Below are 18,002 nucleotides of genomic sequence, written 5' to 3'. Positions count from 1 at the left end.
TGCACCGAATGAGGGTAATTCCTTCCTAAAGAAGCAGCAGAGTCGTCCTGGTTGGCCAGCCACAGGGGAAGCAGAAGCGGCAACGACCAATCATGACAAAGGAGGGCGGGTTCCCAGCATGAGGTTTTTGGCCCATCATCAGAGGATAGGCCTGGGGCCATAACACTGCTGAACAACAGTTCAGGATCCTGCTGGAATGAAGTTTAGGATCTTGGGGGGCCGCTGTTGAGCAGCTAATGGAGTAGGTTGTGAGTTGGGTGAGCTCTGCAGAAAATATGATTTAATTTCCTTTTTTAAGCACCTTACGCTAACAAAAAGGTACAAGAAAATAATCCGAAGCACCACCTAAAGTTTTTAGTAGACCCACGTCTTTTTCTACTCCCATGTTTCCCTTGTAAATGGCGAGTAAGCCTAACTTACATAAATAAAGCTACACGGCGACTGTTGCTAGTGTAGATAAATTTATTTGGATACTAATCAAGGAATTACTCAAGTGTGCTACTTATTTGAATTTATATTCTTACTCTATTAAATATTTCTTAGTAATAAGCTTACATATTTTACTAACAGTGTGTTATGAATACTTGTGAAACAATGAGACGCTTCATATAGGGTGAGTGAGAAGAACGTGAGGGGCTGACTAATTGTGTCTGCTGGTAAAAACAACATGTGAAATGTTACAGTTTAAAAAGCTATCTATACTGCCGCTGCCACCAATGCTGTTATCCACTGTCGCAGCTTTGGGATTTTAATCATGGCAGGGAGGGAGTCCGTCTCAATGGTGTAAGTACTAAAATTGTATCTACTTGCCGTGGGACAGTCCTGATGGGAACACCTACAAATCAGGAGGAGTGGTGGGTTGGGCTAAAGGCAGATTTATGCTCGCGTGGAGTTTGCGTGCTGTCAACTATGGCGTAGCTGTCGGCTAAGGCTGGGTTTACACCAGAAGACTTTTAAAAGATTTGCACAAGACTCTGAAAGACTACCAGCTCACATCTAAAGACCAATGTTTAGAGTCTTAAGTCTCAGACTGAGATTTGACAAAGAATGTGAATCTATAGGGTCACAAATTACAAGACTGCAACTAGATTCTTTTAGCATTTGTTGTGACATGTTGGACAGTTGATATGGAACAGGGCTGATCTGCACACAGTAAAGCAAACAAGGGGAGAGTTTCCCTCCAGGAGGGAATTACACATCATCGTTATTAAGTGTGGCTTTGCATCTCCACCAGGTGTTACACCGACTCATCAGAATCTGGAGGATGAACGAGTTTTTATTCTCTTATTTGTTAGATCATTATACTGTAACACATAAATGATCCACAGCAGACATTTACTTCTAGAAACCACCCGCTCCTCTTTCTGGACGCTCCACCACCGACGTTTCATCTCCGCTTCTTGTTCCTCTTTTTTTTTTTCCCCGTCCTTTCTTGCCGGTGGTCTAAATGTCGGGATTCCTGTTTCTGCTTTTGTCAGAGCTCATCTATTAATTGTTGATTGTATTTCGACTTGCGATAGTATCTAACATGTTAGAAATTGTCACAGATCCAAGACTGGAGAAAGATTGACGTTAAACAGCCAGATTACCAGCTCACACCTAACGACCGAGATGACGGGAGCGCTGTGACTCAAGCAAAACTCCTAAGATTTCCTAAAGATGTCCGTTTTTAGTCTGTGACTGTGAAAATCGTTTGGTGTGAGCCCAGCATAAGGCGTAGCTGTCGCTTGGCGTCTGCGTGTGGTCGGTTACGCCGTAGCTGTCGGTTACGCCGTAGCTGTCGTGCAGCGTCTGCGTACGGTCGGCTACGGCCTAGTTGATGCTGGTGAGTTTGTTCTCCACTTGAGGGTAGGGGGAACACGCTGTTTTGGTGTCATGTTGCAGTTTCTCCTCCTAACCTGAAGGTGGCAGCAGGGTTGGTATCGGCCGGTAAACTCACCAGGTCGGAGTTCTTTTGATGGTTCACTACAGTTTGGTGGGTGTTTCCTGTTTTAAAACAAAAATGGCATCCAGTACAGTTCAGTCTTTATAAGCTTGTGGAAGAAAATGAATAAATAATTTGATCAGCTTCTTATCAACTTGATCCACTAGTTACTGTTTTTAAAAATGGTGGTTACCACGCAAATTCAGTGAGAATATCCAGAAATCCAGCAACACGTGATCCCAAACTGACCAATCACAAGGGAGAACTTCTGCATAACCGTCTGCGTAGCAGGGAAGCACGTCAGGTCAGGAAGAGGTGCATGTCGAGCCTCTGCAGAGCTACGCCGAGCCTACAGCGGTGACGCAAACGCGGCGCGAGCATAAATCTGCCTTAAGTTGGTACTAGTGTTCTGTCCATGTATGAAGTGAAGCCCAAGTCAATGTCCCCATAACGAAGAGATGTCCCCATACGGAAGTCCTGAAATACAGGACTAGTCCTCATAGGATCCTCTGGAACTATAATTTTCACACAACAGCATAATGTACACACACACACACACACACGCACACACACACACAGAGCTGCAGTTTGAGTCCTTCTTTTGCCTTTCTATTCTCCATCCCTCCATCATCCCCATTCATCCCCCATTCTCCCCTTTCTCCCCCAATCCTGTCTCACCCTCACCCCCACCCCAGCCTCCCCCTTCTTCCCCATCCTGCCCCATCCAGTGTCCAGCCATGTCTCTCCGTCTCTTTAATAGGGAATCAAGATGTTTACATTCAGATGTCTGCAGCACCAGTGTGTCTCATGTTAGATGCTGAACCAAAGTGTGTGGGTAAAGCTGCAGTGTGCATGCGTGTGTGTGTGCAGGTGTGTGTTTGTGTAACATGACTTGGCCAAATGCACAGCGCTGCATTGCAGTGCTGAGGCTGAGTTGGCATGCCGAGTACATAACTGCATACTGCGACTGTGTGCCAGCCTCACACATACGCACACTTACACACATGTGCATGCACACACACACATTAAGTGCACACACATACACACACTGATTCTCAGACTCACACAAAAATCAGCACATGTGTGTGAGTTTCCACGTGTGTGTGGCGTGTTTTCCTGAGTGATTGTGGCTCTGCAGACGAGTGGTGATGCATGCCGTCGCTCCTCTCATCCTCTGCAGGGCAGTTAGCCGCATTAGCTCCCTGCCTGTCCTCAGATGACTCCTCATCCTCCTCCTCTTTCTCGCCCGTCTGCTGTATCTCTGCCTCCCCCCCACCCCCGCCTCCTCTTCTGTGACACGCCAGACGATGTGTTGACTGAGCAGAGGAGGAGAAGAAAACCTCTCCCAGCCAGCCGTCCTGCCTGCTGCATGGAGGAGAAGCCGAGGACGAAGCGGAGCAGAAGAAGGTAAGGAGCAGCCGTCTGACATCCATGTCCTCTGTGTCTCTGTCTCCAGCTGTCTGTCTTTACCCTGCTGTCTGTCTCCTGTCCATCTGTCTGTTTCTGAATATAATCAACAATAACATTACACTGAACTCACCTGAACTGGACTCTACAGGATCAAGCTGGTCTGGAATAGTCCTGTCAGGGACTGAAGTCAACTCTTCTAGATTGTGGTGGTTTGTACAAGACTGTTGTAATCTATACTAGAAATCACTATGGACTGTCCTGGTCTGAAGGAGTTTGCGGTGGACTGCAGGATCTGTGGGGGATTTTAGTAGACTGTACAGGACTATATGAGACTGTAGAAAACTTTAAAGACTTTAGTGGACTGTACAGTACCATATGAGAATATAGAGGACTTTAAATACTTTAGTGGACTGTACAAGACTATATGCAAGAGTGTGGAGGACTTTGGAGACTGTGGTCTACTATGGAAGACTTTAGAGACTGTGGTGGCCTGTAATGGACATTAAAGACAGTGGTCTACTGTGAAGGACATCAGAGACTGTGGTGGATTGATGTGGACTTTAGAGACTCTAGCGGACTGAGGATGACGTTAGAGACTGTGGTCTACTATGGGGGATTTTAGAGACTGAAGTGGACTGTAGAGGACTTTAGAAACAGCGATGGACTGTGAGGACTTGAGAGACTGTTGTGGACTGTAGTGGACTTTAGAGACTGTGGTGGACTGATATGGACTTTAGAGGCGGTGGTCCACTGTGGAAGATTCTAGAGATTGTGGTGGACTGTGGAGGAGTTTAGAGAGTGTGGTGGACTGATGTGGACTGTAGAGACTATGAAGCACGATGGAGGACTTTAGAAACTGTAGTGGACTATAGAGGACTTTAAAGACTGTGTTAGAATGATGTGGACTTAAGAGTCTATGGTGGACTAAGAAGACTTCAGCGACTGTGCTGAACCGAGGAGGACTTCAGAGACTGCGGTCCACTATGGAGGACTTTAAAGGCTGTGTTGTACTATGGAGGACTTTGGAGACTGTGGTGGACTGAGAGGACGTTAAAGACTGTGGTCTACGGTGGAGGACTTCAGAGACTGTGGTGGACTTAGAGAACTTTAGACATGTCAGTGGACTGTGGAGGACTTTAGAGTTTGTGTTGGACTATAGAGGACTTTATACACTGTAGTGGACTATGGAGGATTTTAGAGACTGTGGTGGACTGCGGAGGACTTTAAAGATTGCAGTGGACTGGCTAAGGACTTTAGAGACTGTGTTGGAGTGATGTGGACTCAAGAGACTGTGGTGGACTGAGATGACTTTAGAGACTGCGGTCAACTGTTGTGGACTTTAAATACTGTGGTCTACTGTGGAGGACTTTAAAGACTGTCATTTACTCTGGAGGACTTAAGAGACTGTGGTGGACTGGGGAGGTCTTTAGAGATTGCAATGGACTGTTGAAGACTTTAGAAATTTCAGTGGACTGTGGAGAACCTGAGATTGTGATTGACTACAGTGGACTTTAGAGACTGTGTTGGACTTATCAGCACTTTAGAGACTGTGGTCCACTGTGTAGGGCTTTGGAGACTGGTGGACTGTGGAGGACCTTAGAGACTGTGGTGAACTGTGGATGACTTCAGAGACTGTGGAGGATTTTAGAGACTGTAGTGGGCTATGGAGGACTTTAGAGACTGCAGTGAACTGTGGAGGACTTCAGAGACTCTAGTGGACTGTAGAGACTGTGGTGGACTGGGGAGGTCTTTAGAGGTTGCAGTGGACTGTTGAGGACTTTAGAGATTGCAGTGGACTGTGGAGAACCTGAGATCGTGATGGACTACAGTGGACTTTAGAGACTGTGGTGGACTGTGAAGGACTTTAGAGACTGTGGTCCACTATGTAGGACTTTGGAGACTGGTGGACTGTGGAGGACTTTGAGGATGCGGTCTACTGTAGCGGACGTTACAGACTGGTGGACTGAGAGGACTTTAGAGACTGTGGTCAACTGTTGAAGACTTTAAAGACTGTGGTCTACTGTGGAGGACTTTAAAGACTGTTGTCGACTCTGGAGGACTTTAGAGACCGTGGTGGACTATAGATGACTTTAGAGACCGGGGTGGACTATGGGTGACTTTAGAGACTGCGGTCAACTATTGAGGACTTTAAATACTGTGTTCTATTGTGGAGGAATTTAGAGACTGTCGTGGACTGAGGAGAAGACGCCGCCTTGTGGTGGGAGCACTAGGCGTCTTTCACTGGCAGAGCGTAACTGTGGAGAGGGAGTGTAGCTCTGGATTAAGGAGTGGAGGTAGACCAGAGCCGTTGGGTTATTGTTTTTGTAAGCCAGTAGCAGAGCTTTGAATCCTCTGCCCGCTCTGCCTTTATTTTGTCTGGCAAAAAAACTAGCAGAGGTTCCTCTGATTTAAAAATTTTATTGTACTCAGATTTCAGTTTTTGTGTAGAGAGTAGGTGAAGACTGTGCGAGCTGAGCTCAACCTAGCGTTACCGTTAGCAGCTAGCAGCTCTCTTTCTTTGAAAACTTCTGGCTTCCCATCTCAAAGAATTCAGTTTCAATCCTAAACAAACTCATTCCATCTGACAGCGACCCAAATCTGACCAGCAAGAGGAGAGTTTTCTCTTCACTCTAACAAGAGATGTTGGATGGTTGTAGCTGAAGCTTTGTTTAACTCCTCTTCCTCCTCTTCATCATACCAGCTGCTGTTTCTCTGCGCTACATTGGCCTTCATCTTGATACTCGACCACCTCCTCCTCACCAGACCAGAACCTCTGAGAACACATGGATGTGAAACATTCTGGTGGAGTTTTCTGCAGCATCCCCGACATGTAAACTCCTCCCCGTCTCAAACCACTCTGTGCCCCGCCCCTCCTCCGGACCCTCCCACCTCCACCATGTCTGAGGGGCTGCTCCAGGTGGAGATCCCCGACTTTGGCAGCAGCGTGCTGGGCAGCCTGAACGAGCAGCGGCTGCTGGGTCACTACTGCGACGTCTCCATCCTGGTACAGGGTCAGGCCTTCAAGGCACACCGGGCCGTCCTCGCTGCGTCCTCACTCTACTTCAGAGACCTGTTCAGCTTCGGCAGCCGATCCCTCTTCCTCCTCGCCGTCATCCTCCCAGGTGGTGTTTTGAGCTGCCATCCTCGGTGACGCCCACCTGTTTTCCAGCAGATCCTGTCCTTCTGTTACACCGCCGCCTCAGCATGGCGGCCAGCGAGCAGCTGGTGCTCATGTACACCGCCGGCTACCTGCAGATCCAGAACATTGTGGAGAGAGGCATGGAGCTGATGATGATGAAGCCTCATCCTCCTCTCCGCTGTGTTGTGACTCTCAGGTGGGAAGTGCAGCTGTGTTATTGAGTCTGATGTTCATGATGAGGTGTATTATCATTAAACTGAACTTTATTTAACCGTGATGCATCACAGACAACCTCAGCAGAGGAGCTTGGGGGCTTCGAGGCCTCAGCAGTCCAACAGCAGCAGCATGGCGCCGCCCTGTTGCAGGAGGTGAATCCGGACCAACCGAGTCTGAGCCCGGAGGAGCTGCTGCTGGCCGTCAGCCGGAATCAAGCAAGAGAGAGTTGACAGTCCTTCCGCTGAGGACAACGGAGGAGGACGAAAGATGAGGACGCTAGGTGAGAACACACTGCTCAAACCCTGCTTAAACCTTTAACCTCCAGGAGATCTCCTCAAGCTCCATCTCTTCTAAACCCCATCAGCGTTTCAGTTACGGTGACGTGTGACTCTGTCGGGTAGATTGTGATGGATAAGTTTGCTTCTCTGGTCTGTTGTTACCATTAACGAGTAGTTTGACATCTAAAGCCACCGTACAGGGACAGGTATTCAACATGTCTCCCTCTGCCTGCTTCTGTCCTCAGAGTGGACATGGTTGGGGAACTGCAGTCCTCCGCAGCAGAGCTCTGTGTTACCTGAGCACAGGTGGTGGTCTGGTCTCAGGGCTGCAGTCTTACCTGCTGGCAGGTGGGGGGCGCTCCAGTCCAGGAGGATCCAGTCTCCCCACCAGACTCGCCTCCCTCTCTACCCCCACACTGAGGAGGAGCTGGAAGAGGATTACTATGGCAACAACATCCACCCAGGACTCTTTCAGCACATTTATGGTCACCATGGAAACCAGCTCAGTAAGTACCATCAGCATCAGTAGCGACAACATGCTTGTTCATGGATGTTTGGTTGTATTTTTCCTAGATTTCCTTCCTGATAAGAAATCATCTCAGCAGGGGTCCCTGGGGCCCAGACCTTCTAACCATCCTTGTTTCCCATTGGCTCAGTTCAAGAGAAGCTGGAGATGCTACCCATCCCATTGGCTAATGAGCGGCGGCCCTGCGTGCTGGTTGGTCGGGACAACATGGCGCTGCCTGCGAGTCTGATCAGTCAGATTGGGTACCGCTGTCACCCATCACTCTACACAGAAGGAGACCCAGGAGAGAAGGTGGAGCTTGTGGCAGGTAGGATGGCATTGTCATGGTAACAGGATCACTATACAATATGCCACATCACATGGTGCCTTCTGATGTTGGCATGTGTTCAGGTTCAGGTGTGTTCATGACACGTGGTCAGCTGATGAACTGCCACCTGTGTGCCGGAGTCAAACACAAAGTGCTGCTCAGGAGGCTGCTGGCTACCTTCTTTGACAGGTAAGCTGTTAGTCAATGTTGCTTAGCATGAAGAAAAAAAGCAGGCTTGTTTTCTGTGCAGGCAGGTGTGCGTTTAAACACACACCTGTACCTTACTGATAAGCAGCCAGTGTGGCTGGTAGATTTCTAAACTTACTGGCCAATCAGAGTTCTCAGCCAGGTTTTTTTCGTAATCCAGATTAAAGTTTAACTGAATGCATTTAATCAGAAATAAAAGACGTCCCTCTAAAATGTCCCTGAGCAATCTAAAGCTGGATTTATACTCGTGCAGTGTGTGTGTGTAAGGTCGGTGATGACATCACCACCCTATGTTCACCGAAGGTCCACAGAGGCTCAATGCGCACCCCTTCCAGACCGATGTGCACCCCTTCCAGACCCAATGTGCACCCTTCCAGACCCAATGTGCACCCCTGCACCCCTCCCAGGCTCGACGAGCATCCTGCTTGCAGCGCAGTTATGCGGAAGTACTCCCTTGCAATCACTTGGTTGGTGATTACGTGTTTCCGGATTTCTGAAGCTTTCTCACTGATTTGTGTTGTTACTGTGGAAGATAAATTGCAACACAACACCGTAACCATACGCTCGCGTGCGAGAGCACATTTCACCAGCATCTGCTATGCAGGTGCCGCACAAGTATAGATCCAGCTTTAGTCTATGGCAGCATAGCTAAGGGATGGCGATCCACCCATAACTATAAGAGAAACGTTGGCTAGTGGGACTGAAATGAATTTGGCGTTAGACTCCCGTCTGTCCACAGTGCAGCAGGACTGCTGTCTTACTGCAGAGTTCAACTTGATTCATGAAGCTGAGCTGGACATGAAAAGCTCAGATGTTCCAGCTGTGATGGTGGACTGCCTGGATGGATGAGCCATGCTTCAGTTTACACAGGATCAGCCGGTGTTCCTTGATGTCCTACTGGACACTACCTCAGTCCTGTAGTGTGGACTATCAGGCCCTTTGCCAGAGACATCAGTCCTGTATGACCGGAGGGAGGTTTGGTTCACATCGTCAGCTGGGTCAAAGCCTCTTCTGGAGGATGGAAAGTTTTGTCCAGGAAAAGGCTGAGTGGGGCCAGAAGAGTGAAAGGATTCATCAGCTGTTGCTGTACATTGATGATGCTGATGATAATGCTCAGAGCTCATGTCACAGCCAAGTGTCTTATGCCTGATTTGACATAAAGCAGATCTGATCTTCAGAACTGATGATTGAACTTCTGTGTCCACACTGGAAAACTCAGCTGTAAGTCGGTTGGCATGGCAATTTGAGTGTGGTCTTGTGATTGATTGGCTTAGGAATCCTTCCTGGTCCTCTGGAGAGGCTGCAGGAAGAGGAGGGTCTGGGGATCTCTGCTGGTATATTATTTTACCCCAGAAAAGTTTGTTCTTCTTAAGAAAAATGTTCTGAAAAGAACTTGTTAAAACAAACATGTGCAAATACATCCCTGACTCCATCCTCCATCAGGTTTCCTCTGATTGTATAGCAGCTCTGCTTGTGTCAAACATCATTAGGAAAATGGAGGAGAAGAAATGTTTGGGGTGAGGAAGAATTGGAGCTGGATGACCACAGAAATTTCAGCTGTCTGAATGTTGCTGGAAATTTCTTTGTAAATATTTTATTATATTGTACAAATAAATTTATTTGTATAAAAGTTGTTAGGTGTTTTCTAGGTGAAGTTTTGCTTAAATCCATTATAATTACACAATGCTACACCTGCTGGCAAGAAAGTGGACCTGCATCATCTAAAGCAGAAACAATGTGGGACTACAGTGAGATCAGGGTTAAGCTGAACTCGCGTGGTGTTGACGTAATGTCAGAACCACATAGCTGACGCAGATAAAATGTGCCTATATACTGGGGTGTAGGGAAACAGCGTCATGTTGCAGTTCCTGTTTTTGGATCTGCAGGTGGCAGTAGGGCTGTCTCCGGTGTTCACCGACACCTTCACCACCTCACTGGAGACACGCCACGTGCCAGCCTGCTTCAAAACCTCCAACATTATCTCTGTCCCCAAAAAGGACCACACGACTTTACTGACTACAGGACCAATCACCCTACCTCTGTGATAATGAAGTCATTTGAGCGCCTTGTTCTGTCCCACCTGAAAGCCATCACCGACCCTCTCCTGAACCTGCTGCAGTTCGCCTACAGAGCCAACAGGTCTGTGGACGATGCTGTAAACATCGCCCTCCACTTCATCTTGCAGCACCTAGACTCCTCAGGAACCAATGCTAGGATCCGGTTTGTGGATTTTAGCTCTGCCTTCAACACCATCTCCTGCAGGACAAGCTCTGAGCTGAACGTGCCTGACTCCACCTGTAGGTGGATCACAGACTTCCTGTCGGACAGGAAGCAGCATGTGAAGCTGGGAGTGCATTCTCTGACTCTCAGACTATCAGCATTGGTTCTCCTCAAGGGTGCGTCCTTTCCCCCTTCTTCTAGTACACCAGCAGCTGCACCTCCAGTCATCAATCTGTCCAGCTCCTGAAGTTTGCGGACGACACCACCCTCAGTGGACTCATCTCTGGTGGGGATGAGACCGCCTGCAGGTGAGAGATTGACCATCTGGTGTCTTGGTGCAGTTAGAACAACCTGGAGCTCAAAGCTCTAAAGACAGTGGAGTTGGTTGTGGACTTCAGGAAGAACGCTGCTCCACCTGCCCCATCACCCTGTGTGACTCCCCTGTCAGCACTGTGGAGTCCTTCCTCTTCCTGGGCACCATCATCAGCCAGAACCTCAAGTCACCAAGAAAGCCCAGCAGAGGATGTACTTCCTGCTGCAGCTGAAGAAGTTGAACCTGCCAAAGACAATGACGGTGCACTTCTACACCTCCATCAATGAGTCCATCCTCACCTCCTCCAACACCATCTGGTATGCTGCTGCCAAGGACAAGAGCAGACTGCAGCACATCATTCGCTCTGCAGAGAAGCTGATTGGCTGCGAGACTTGTTCAGGGCCAGGACCCTGATGCCTGCAGGAACCATGGTGGCTGACCCCTCCCACCCCAGTCACAAACTCTGAGGCTGAGGTCCATCAGGACCAAAACGTCACACCATAAAACAGTTTCTTCCCCTCTGCAGCTGGCCTCATCAACATGCCTCTCCCCCCCCCCCCCCCCCCAAGCCTCTGACACTGGTTCAACCAAACCCCCCACGGATACTACACATTATACTAATGTTGTATTAATGGTGCTACAATCTGAACGTCGCATATCCTCAGTTCAGAGGACTTACATTTACATTTCACTCATTTGCACAACTTTTCTTTTTATTGTTATAAAGCGAACGGGACACAGTTGGACTACAAAGTGAAGCCAAGCTAATGGCAAAGTATAATGACCTGGATGCAAGAACATCCAGATACACGGAGTGCCGAGGGGTCAGAAAAGATCGACATGGTGCAGTTCTCGAAGGAGCTGATCTGGTCTGAGCTGAAAATACAAACCAGACATTGAAAGAGCACACCGGGTCGGTGATGCTGCACGGAAGAGGACCAACACAGTCCGTACTGCTGCTTGAAGGAAGATGTTATTCAGGAAACAAAAGACATGAGACATGACAATAATTTTAATCAAGATTATATAAGAAAAAGAAACACGGGTCTGTGGTGTCACAGACCTGCACAACCTCGGATCTTTCTGGAATGGGAGACAAAGACGTTTGTACAGCTAAAGGACGCAGCAAGAATGCTGAGGAGACATGATGTCTCCATAGAAGAGGATGATGAGATGGCGAAGATGAAGAAGGATCTGATGAGCAGCCGCTGGAGGGCAAGTGACATCACATAATATGTGGCAGGTAAAGGGAAATGCATAAAAAGACAGAAAGGTCTCACTAACAAAAAGGTCCAAATGAAAATTTAATAAAAAAAAAATCAATAACGAAAAAGGAGCTACAGAGATATTTTTATTTGAAAGGAATATAATGTTGGTTGCAGAGTTTTATAATATACTTAATACTATTTGACTATCAAGCAACTTTATTCAGAAAGAAGAAAAAGTTGCAGCTGCACTTCGTGAAAGAAGCTGCATCTTCAGTTGTTGGAAGTTAAATAAAGTTAATGTTTTTAGCCAGTGGTCTCAGTTAATTGTTTAGTTGTTTGTTTTATGATGAACGTGAGGGGAATGAATAAATGTGTTTTGGTGTCTAAGGGTAGATAATTGTGAAGTGGATGGGCACAGTACTTGTGACAACCATTTTTTGCTATGGACAGGATAAAATTTATTTCATATAATGTCCATGGTCCACATAACCCAATTAAAAGAAAGAACTTAACTTAACTGTTCAATAGCACTGATACAAGAACCTCATTTGGATGAAACAGAACATAAAAAATAGATGAAGCGGCTGGATAAATCAAGCCTACTTGTTTTGGGAGAAGAAGGGGAGTAGCAATAGTTTTCAAAAAGGGAAGATATACGATGATAAGGGAAGGTTTGTTATGGTTGTTGGGTCATGTAAGAGATAAAATGGGCTCAATATTGAATATCTACGCATCTCATATGAAAAGAATGAATTATTTTCAAAATGATTGCAATTTAATTATGCAAGAGGAAAAGGAGGTAGAAGGATATTTTAACAGCATACAAAATAGGAAATTGGATAGATTACCATCGGAAAAGAGAATGATCAAAAGATCTTGGACTAATGGATTCATGGAGGATTAATCATCCAAAAGAAAAAGAATTTACTATAAATAAATTAAAAAAAAAAAAAAAAAAAGAAAAAAAATTTACTTTTCACCTCAAACCCACATAATAGCTATTCAAGGATAGGTTTTTCTTTTTATAAACAAGTAAAATGCTAAAGTGATGAGCAGTGGGACTGAATCAATAACAATAAGTGACCTGTTCACTTTACAAAAGAACTGGAAAATGATTTACCTCCTTCAAGTATTGGAGACTTAATGTGTCAATTCTAACAGATAATTTAGTGGTGCGAGAGATAAAAACAATGCATTAACTAATTTATTGAAAAAACAGTAGACGTCAGTATAACTCTATGGGAGTGTGGGTATAAGCCGTAATTACAGGAAAAATTGACTGAGATCACATCTCGAATTAAAAACACAAGGGAACATCAAAAAAAAACTGTTGGAAAATTTAAAAAAAAATGGAAAATTAACACACAAAGACTTGAAAAATCTATTATGTCAGAACTAAAACACAAAAGATTCAAATTAGATCAGCTGTTAACATTTAAAAGCAGAAAACGCTCTACGATTTATTAATCAAATGTACTATGAAAAAGGTAAAAGAGCAAATAAATTATTTAGCATTTCAAATAAAAAAGAAACAGGTGGAGCGGTTAGTAACAAAGGAAATCAAGACAAAACCCACAGATATTCCAAAAACATTTGCAGACTATTACAGAATGTGATATGATGACGGAAGACATTGCCTCATTAGACAATAAAAGAAATATTTATGAACAAGACTAACTTACCAACACCATTATTAAAAAGAACATTTAATTATGTTTTAGAGTCAGGAAACGTGCCAAAATCATGGTCTGAAGCTCTCATCTCTGTCTTACACAAGGAGGGTAAGGATCCCTTCAATGTGCAAGTTTCCGCCCTGTCAGTTGACTCTGCAATGATTTACAGACATTAACAAGCATAAACAGAGTTCAAAAACATGTATCACAATTAAAGCGGATCAAACAGGTTTGATACCTGGAAGACAGACCGCTAACAACATCAGAAAAGCTTTGAATCTCATGTGCCAAAACAAGTTCAAATACAAATGTGAGATGCTAAAAAAGCCCTTGATTGTGTGAAATGAACTGTCAGTGTTTGGATTCCACCCAAAGTTTTTAAACTGGATTAAACTTGTTTATAAGAATCCAAATCAAGAATCAAAGTTAACAGATGCTATTCTGAATTCTGCTCTCTGAAAAGAGGAGTAAGGCAAGGGGATTGTTTGAGCTCGTTATTATTTGCTTTGAGTATAGAACCCTCTAGCCAAATAGATCAGACAAGACCCAAACATAAAGGGAATTCAGGATGAAGGAGGTGTAGAATAAAAAATATTACTGTTTGCTGATGATATTCTCTTACATATAAGACATCCTGTCGTAACGATACCAACCCTGAATAAAAATGCTTGAATATGTTAATATTCTGGGTTATGTAAATACTGAATCAAAGTCAGTAGCTATGGTTATTTCAGGGAAATGTCCAAATTTAAATGGACAGAAGAGGGACTTAGATACTTGGGCATTACTATTACACTAAAACCATCACATCTATTTGCAGCTAACTACATAAAGGTAATAGATGAAAATTATAAAGATTTAGATGGGATAAATGCTGCCTTGACATTACTGGGACGAATAGCAGTGATAAGGATGAATATTTTACCGAGGTTTTTTGTTTATGCTTCAGTCTCAAATTATCTCAAAGTTTATTTGGAGACACAAATAACCAAGAATAAAGTATACATTACTTAGAAGCCCTAAAGAAAAGGGTGGTTTAAATTTATCCAATATAAAGATATACTATTGGGTATCACAGTTAAAAGCTCTAAAAGTGTGGATGGATAAAGATGATGGGACGGGATGGAGGGAAAGGGACACAAAATTCATACCAAGATACCTTTCCAATCACTGCCATTCATAACAAAATCAACTCAAAGCAATTTAAAAATTACAAATGAATGGGTTAAAGGAACATTGAAAATATGGGAAACAGTTAAAACAAAATAGGTCTAACTTCAATTTGTAGGGCCACTAAAATAACCGTTAAATCCAGACTTTCCACCTCGAATGAAGGGGACTCGGGAAATGGAAAGAGAAGGATTAGTACATATAAAATCAGACTCAGTATTAGACTCAGAATCCGACTCAGACTTAGAATTAGAATCAGAATCAAACTTCGAATCAGGATCAGACTCAGAATCAGAATCAGGTTTATTGCCAAGTAAGTTTACATGTACAAGGAATTTGTTTGGTGCGCTGGTGCCAACAAGAATTTTTTTTAATATTAATAAAAATTAAATAAACCACTAAATATGAAAATGACAATAAAAATAAAAAGAGGAGCTGTGGCAAATAAATGTGATACAAATGTGAGTACAGGCTGAACTGAGGATGATGCTCAGCTTGTTGCAGCATTGATGCAAAGTTAATATAACACGTAGTGTCCATGTTGGGGGTTATGGTTGAACCAGTGGTAGAGTTGTGGGGGGTCCCGGTCAATGTTGATGAGGCTGGGTTGCAGAGGGGAAGAAACTGTTTTTTATGCGTGAGGTTTGGTCCTGATGGACCGTAGCCTCTGGCCAGAGTGGAACATCTCGAAGAGTTTGTGACCGGGGTGAGAGGGGTCAGCCTCAGGGACCTGGCACAGCTCCCATCTCCTCACAGAAAGCAGAGAAGATGCTTGTTTTTAGTGGTCTGGTCTTTATAAAATTGACTACACCTATAATGTCAGTCATAACCTCATAGAATTCAGAGGAAAGATGCCTTGATGCCATTCCTTCTCTGTGTATTATACAGTGTGTCCACTCAGCATTAGGTGAGGCCTTCTTGATGAGTGTCCAAAGTCCTCTTCTCATTCCTGACATGGTCTGTGCACCATCAACTGCAAAGACAGATGCAGTTCTCCCACTTCAGCCCTTTCTCAGTGGGGAAGCAGTCCAGCGTTTGAATCGCTCTTCAGCTGAGGCTCTGTCTCTGACTTATTTACAAAAAGTAGATCACACAGGGAGTTGCGCACACATAAGGCAACTAACCGTCTTTGTTGCTGTCAACTGCTGCATTCAAATTGTAAGTCAAAACGTTTGTCTTCAAGGTTATCTACCAGCTGTTCCTGAAGATCGTTAGCAATGTCATTTATACATCTGGCGATGTTGTCATTGGACAGAGGACTGTTTTTATTTTCACAGCACTTGTGTCATCTAGCATGACAGAGACCACGTCTAATGCTGCAGGCAGTTTCAGCTCCTCTGTTATGGTGTGGGGTTTCCTGCACTGAGCAGTTTGGTACACCACCTTGTATGATGCTAACAGTGCTCATTGGTTTAATGAAGAAGCATTCACAAACGTGAGATGATTGTTGGCAATATTTGGCACGTTTTCACTGAAAAAACTCAAGCTGCTTATCAGCGTGATTGGGATGTAATGTCTTTAAGTGACGGCCACTGCCAACAATTTTAGACACAGTAAACTCACCAGTCCTTGCTTGTCTCCCACCGTAGTCACAGTAAAGCCAAGCGCTACATACGCTTTCGGGTGACTTTCGTTTGTTTCATTATCTCCGTTTCTCACCCGCCTTTTCTTTTCATGGTGTTCAAGTCATCTCCCGCTCTGTGCTGTATTTGAAAATGTCGGGTGCGAAAAAAAAAAAAAAAACTAACAAACAAACAAACCCTAGAGCTAATACTCCCTGCGCACACTCTGACAATAAGAGCACCACTGCCACCTACTGCAGTGGAATGTGCAATTACATTTTATTCCAGTAGTACAGCAAAATAAAAAGCATGTTCCCTGGGTCATGCCCCACTACTTGACTAAGAACTGCTGTAGGTGCTGATTGGGTTCTTATGGTTTCCATAGAAAACACTCTGGCCAATAGCTGCGGGACAGGGATCCCGCTCCTCCACCAATGATCCGAGCCGAAAGCCTCTGGACAACAGAGTGTTAAAAACCGTCAAGTGTGAGCACACACACACACACACACAACACATACACTCACATGTCGCACACGCAACGACCGAGACTCAGAATTTTTGCTGCAACTTCTAGAAGTTGAGATGTTTTTCTTTGTCCTTCCTTCCTTCCTTCCTTCCTTCATCCTCCTGCTCCTCCTCCTCTTCCTCCTACTCCTCTTCCTCAGTGTACTGCCAGAACTTCGCTCCAAACTTTAAGGAGAGCGAGATGAATGTCATCGCAGCCGACATGTGCACCAACGCCCGTAGAGTTCGCAAGCGTTGGCTCCCCAAGATCCAGTCGCATCCTCCCTGATGGCCTCCCCTCCTCCGCCTCCTCCCACCCCCGCAAAGTTAAGAGGGGTGGAGGAGGAGAGTCAGTGGTGCAGCCCAGCAGGCAGCCCCTTTGAGCTGGACCTGCGGCAGCTCAGCGCCTCCTACCTTGGCCTGGACGGCATCACTGTACGCTGAGCGACGCGAGAGGGAGACAGCGGGTGAGAAGGAGCGAGATAAGGAGGCCCCAGCTACCCTCCTGCCACACCTGCAGTTTGCAGGGTCTCGTGGAGGGAGGAGGAGGAGGCCAGAGCCAGGTAGAGGAGAGGCATATGGGAGGTGAGGCAGATGGGGAGGCGAGGCTACAGACTGAACAAACCTGCTGACCTCCCCTCTCCCTGTCCTCCTCCTCTGCCTCCTCTTCACAGCCCTCTCCGCAGCCTGCAGAGCCAGGTCCCTCTCACAGGGGATTGATCGACACAGATGAGAGAGGCGGGTGGAGCCTCTGGAAGACAGCCAACAAGCTTTCTAATGTATCTGCCTACCTGTGTGTAAATAATACAATAGCTACCTGTCCCCACCTGTCCTGTCTGTCCACCTGTCTGTCCCCCCTACCTCACTTCCTGTCTGCCTGCCTACCTCCACGTCCACCTGTCTGTCTGTTTGCTCTGCTGCATGTCAACAGCCTCCTGCAGTCCAACACACAGACCTATAGCAACAGGACTGATGATGATGATGATGATATTCTGATTATGACAATAAAGCTTCTTGATAATCAGGGTTTACTGCTTCTGGTTCTGGGTGATCTAAAACTGAATGATCTGAAATTTTAAAAAAGAGGTTTTAGAATAGAATAGATTACAGTAGATTAGATTAAATTAGAATAGAATAGAAACAGAATCAAAATGAGAACACAATAGAATAGAGTAGGACTGGAATAGATCAGAATAGATTAGATTAGATCAAAACAAAATACAATGATATTGATTATATAGATTAGATTAAAATAGAATAGAACTGAACAGATTAGAATAGAATAGCATAAAATAGAATAGAATAGACCAGAATAGAAGGGATTACATTAGATAAAAATCAGATA

At 45.2% G+C, this 18,002-nt stretch overlaps 1 pseudogene; it reads left to right on the top strand.

The window, feature by feature from the left end:
* Window positions 1-5,688: 5,688 nt before the first annotated feature.
* On the top strand, window positions 5,689-17,683 carry LOC121649384 (annotated as a pseudogene).
* The last annotated feature ends 319 nt before the right edge of the window (window positions 17,684-18,002 follow it).

The sequence above is a fragment of the Melanotaenia boesemani genome, chromosome 11 (assembly GCF_017639745.1).
Source record: "Melanotaenia boesemani isolate fMelBoe1 chromosome 11, fMelBoe1.pri, whole genome shotgun sequence".
NCBI lineage: Eukaryota > Metazoa > Chordata > Actinopteri > Atheriniformes > Melanotaeniidae > Melanotaenia > Melanotaenia boesemani.
Note: the sequence above shows the minus strand (reverse complement) of the source record. Positions and strands in the feature narration are given on the sequence as shown.